Consider the following 5,177-nt stretch of genomic DNA (forward strand, 5'->3'; position numbering starts at 1 on the left):
GTATGTACAAGAGATGGTATAGAATGTACACAGAGGGGGGAGCAGAGAGATAAAGACCTCAAGGAGGCAAAAAGGAAATCCACTTAAGGAGATCATCCCTGAAACTAGCCTTAATTCTATGAGCTAAACAAGAAATATCATGGATAAATCCAGCTCTCCATTTCATGAACTTGGGCTGTTCCTGGTTGAAGACTTTTGCATTTCTGGTGGTCCAGATATTCCAACAGGTACTGAAAACAACCTCAGCAAAGAACGGATGCGGGAAGTTCTTTCTAGCTGCAGCAGTAGCAGTCCACATAGAAGACCCCTGCCAAGTGATCTGTAGGTAGTTCCAAACCCTGTTGCTGAACAGGCATGTGAAAAATAAATGATCTCTGTCTTCCTTGACTCTGGCATGGCACAACACACAGAGATTAGAATCAGAAACCTTCCAGTGATGCCGTTCCAGCATGTCCTGTGTGTTCAGCCTATCCATAATGAGCATCCAGGCAAACATCTTAACTTTCATGGTACAACAAGTTTTCCAGATCCAGTTAAGCAGAGGGTTAGGCACAATACTGCTATGAACATGAGCATAGTAGGCCTTGGGTGTATAGCCCTTAGCATCCTTGCGCCATACCCATCTGTCAAAGGCATGATGATCCAGATCCAGGTCCAGAACTAAAGATTGGACAGTAGACAGTTCCTGATAAGCTTGAGCAGATAGTGGAAGGTGAAACAGAGAGAGCAGACGATCCTCAGAAAAAGCAGCAAACACTTCTTGAGCTGTGCAAAAAGGATCAGCTACAAAGGAGAACAATCGCTGGAATCGAACTGCCAATGGCATAGTGGAGTTGCCAAGTAGCCAGGAATCAGACCAGAACAAGAAGAAATCACCCTTATTAGGCAAGACATAAGTAACAGCTCTGAATTGGTCAAGACGTTTGCATATGTCCTTCCACCAAAAGGAGCCACAGAGTGCAGTGCCCTGAGGTACAGTGTGGTGATAGTAAGTGTTCCAAATCAGATGAACCCAAGGGATATCAGCATGATTAAGGAATTTATCAGCATGTTTGAGCAGAAGAGCTTCATTCTGAACGGCTAAATTCACAATCCCTAACCCCCCATTATTCTTAGGCCTGCACACCTGTGGCCAAGCAGCAACAGAGGGTGCATGATCATTCCCATTTCTTCGCCATAGGCATTGACGTTGAATCCGCTCCAATTGCTTCAGAATCCCTGGTGGCAGATCCAGGCTGCATAAGAAGAAGAGGGGAACAACAGACAATGCTGAGTTGACATATTGTAATCTGCCCCCCTCAGCAAGAAAAGAGGAACTAGCACTAAGCCTTCTTTCCATTTTATCCACCAGAGGCATGAGATCGATGATTCAGGGTTTAGTGGTTCCAACAGGCAGTCCCACATATGTGAAGGGTAGAGTTCCCACTTTACAGCCAATGGAATCCGCCAGATGCTGTAGATGCTGAGAAGGAATGTTGATAGGTAAGAGTGCAGATTTGTGATAATTGACCTGTAACCCACTGGACTGAGAGAAAATAAAAAGCATTTCCTTAAGCTGCAACAATTGTGATTTGTCAGCTGGTAAGATGATGAGAGTATCATCAGCATATTGCACTATAGGGTAATCTTTATCACGGGTAGGAATAGGCAGCTGGATCAGTCCATTCACCCGCAGTTTATTCACCAGAGTTTGTAGAAAATCAGCAGCAATAGCAAATAGCAAAGGGGACAAAGGATCTCCCTGTCTGACACCTTTTTTGCACATGAACTTCTTCCCAGGCACACCGTTGATTAGAACTGAAGAAGATCCAGAGGCTAGAAGCTGCTTGACCCAAAGGATCCATCGATCATTAAAGCCCTTGGCTCGAAGAATCTGGAAGATGAATGCATGCTCCACACAATCAAATGCCTTTTCAAAATCCAACTTAAGGATAACTATAGGTTTCTTGGATTGATGACATTGATGCAGGTACTCGAGAGTCCAGCCCACACAATCCTGAATAGTCCTAGATTTGATAAAACCATATTGATTCTTGTGAAGACATTTAACAATCTGCAATTGTAGCCGATTGGCAAGCATTTTGGACAAAAATTTAAGACCCATGCCAGTAAGAGATATCGGTCTATAATCTCCCACCTGTTCAGGTGACCTGTTTTTGGGAATGAGTGTAATATAGGAAGAATTCATGTTTACTAGCTGAGCCTGGCTAGCATGAAATTCAGCAGCAAGTTGATAAAACTCAGGGGAAATAATATGCCAGCATTTTTTGAAAAAAAGTCCATTGAAACCATCAGGCCCAGGGCCTTTGTCAATAGGCATATGATGCACAGTTTTATCCATCTCAGATTTGGAAAAGGGCTCTGTGAGAATGTCAAGACCCTGAACTTCCTCCAGTAGGGAGTCAAGGTCAAAAGCCATATTAATGCCAAGAGAAGTTCCCATTCGATCTTTGAAAGATGCCCAGAAGCATGCAGCAATTTGATCATGATCAGAGATAATAGACCCATCATTTAACTTGAGAGAGGCAATAGAATTCTTTCTGTACCTTTTAGTGGCCATAGCATGAAAGAATTTGGTATTTTCCTCACCAACCTTAATGAATCGAATAGTGGCCCTCTTCTTCCAGTATAAACATTGAAGGTGCAGTAGATGTTCCAAATGCAATTTAACAAGATTCCTGAAGTTAGCTTCCGGCCTGAATAAGTACCTCGGCTCTTCCAGCTCATCCAAGCATAGCACCACTTGGTTACATCTGGAAATAAGGTGCTTTAACTGAGACAGGGACGTCTGCCATTTCTTCAGAACCTGGCGAAGATGCTTCATCCTATCCATGATAATAGCAGAGATGTGAGTCTTTCGTGAAGGAATGAGCCACGATTGCTGCACACATTCCATGAAGCCCTCCATTTCAACCCAGTAGTTCTCAAAACGAAATAAGTTGCATTTGGGGATGGAGGTGTTGACAGTGACCACACAAGGCACATGATCAGATGCAGTCTTTGCCAGAGGGAGCACTTGGGTGAGAGGATAAGAAGAGATCCAATTGGTGGATGTAAAGAACCAATCCAGCTGCTCCAGAAGAGGAGTGTCTTGCATATTGGACCAAGTGTAGGATCTACCTTTGATGGGAAGCTCCAATAGTCCCAAATGCCCAATAATTTCATTGAAGATGAACATGTCATTTACATCAGACCCAGGGAGGTTTCTGTTGTCAGGGGATCTAATGAAATTAAAGTCCCCAAGAAGTAGCCAGTTAGCCCCAGTGGGTATATGAAGATTGTAAAGCCAACTCACAAAAAGGTCACGGGCCTCCCCATGACATGGTCCGTAGACATTAACCAAGGTCCAGGATTCACTTGTGTGCTTAGAGGTAAAGGAGGTGACTAAGCCATATGGGGTGCACTGTACTAAGTGACCAGTGAGAATGGATGAGTTCCAAAGGGTAATGAGCCCTCCTGATGCACCCCTGGAAGGGGAATAAGAAAATTGATCAAAACGTTTGGGGCAGAAACCTTTAACTGCTCGAAACTCAATAAACTGCATCTTTGTTTCCTGCAGGCACACCACCGTAGCAAGGCTCTCATCGTATTTGTTACGGACTGCCCGTTGTCTATGATCCGAATTGAGGCCACGCACATTCCAGCAAAACACACGCCAACTCCTTGTGGAACGACTATCCATTGCAAATTAGAGATATAGCAAAAGCAAGGCTATGTAATAGCCACTCCAACCGAAGTTTCAAGCACCAAACGACAGCAGGAGTTCGACAATACATAAAAATAGTACAGTAGCAGCTTAATATGATCGGATTAAACATCAGAAGATTTGGGCGCAGAGTCATCAGGATCTTCCATAAGACGATCCACCGTGAGCTTCTCCCGGGCAATGCCCAATGACTGCCCTACTTCTTGGAGTACTGGGATAGGAGTGGACGGAGGTACATCTTTAGATTCCTGGGACGTTGAGGGCATAGGCTTGGCCTTCGGCTTCCTCTTCTTGGGGATGTGTGCAGGCAGCTCGTGCAGAGTTGGCTTGAAGCCATCGCGTTTGATTGAGCCACGAGTACATCGCCTCACCAAGGAGTCCACCACTTGGTGGACTTCTTGCGGGACCCCTTCTTGGACGGAGCAGGAGAGCGGAAGGATAAGTCCTCTGAAGAAGAAGCTGGGCTGATAGGGGTTACCTCCTGTATAGAGAGCGAGGCAGAAGCAGGGTCCGACGTGTGAGGGTCCTGGAGTGTCAGCATCAAAAGCCACGTCCCAGGATCGCTTGGGGATCAGGATGGGCTCAAGGAGTGGCATCTGGAACTGGCGTGGTATATGCATAGCAGCAGCAGGGCCCATCACATTCTCAAAAGAGCGTGTCCAGGACATCAGTGGGTGCAAGGGTGGCCCATACAAAACCCTAGGCACCTCAACAGTGATGTTGGACTGATCAGGTGGAGGGGCAGTGTAGAGAACCATGGCCAGAGGGTTTGTTTCCTCCTCCTCCAGTCTAGGCTCTTCCGCCTCCAGCTCAGCCCCAATGGCCCGACCAACAACAGGACCATCAACACTAGCCTCCAGCCCAGCATTGTCCGGGGCATCAGCCAGAACAGCAGCATCAGCATCTTCAACATCAATATTGGCGGCATCAGGGAGATGTAGGGGCAGCTCTGGGACGACCGGTTCCTCCACCATCTGACCCTGCTGTGGATCAAGGTCGACCAATTCATGAACCGAGTCCGAGGAGGACGGACTTGGCTGATCAATCACCATTGATTCCTGGTCTTGAACTGGATCAACAACAGGCGCATCAGCGGGCGCAGCGGGTTCCCAGCCTCCTCCGTCAATAGGTGGCTGACCCCAGTCTCCAGCCTCAGGATCGACAGGTGGCTGGCCCCAGCCACCTTCACCAGCATCCGCAGCAGCAGGCCCAGGATCTCCTGGGGCTAGTGGCACCGCATTCCATACTAGAGCAGGATATGGGGGCAAAGCAAATTGCAGATTGTCATGAACATGTTGCCCAGGGAGTGGATGAGGGTTGCCATTGAGAGGCATCGGATCCTCATCATTGGGGAGAATCTCAGCAGCCGCCGTACCCAAAATGTACATAGGAGCAGACCAGGACACCCTTGCGCCACCCCAGGCCGAATATTCTGAGAAACTGATACTGCGGGGTACTAGCCGGTCTTCGG

The sequence above is a fragment of the Hordeum vulgare genome, chromosome 4H (genome assembly GCF_904849725.1).
Source record: "Hordeum vulgare subsp. vulgare chromosome 4H, MorexV3_pseudomolecules_assembly, whole genome shotgun sequence".
NCBI lineage: Eukaryota > Viridiplantae > Streptophyta > Magnoliopsida > Poales > Poaceae > Hordeum > Hordeum vulgare.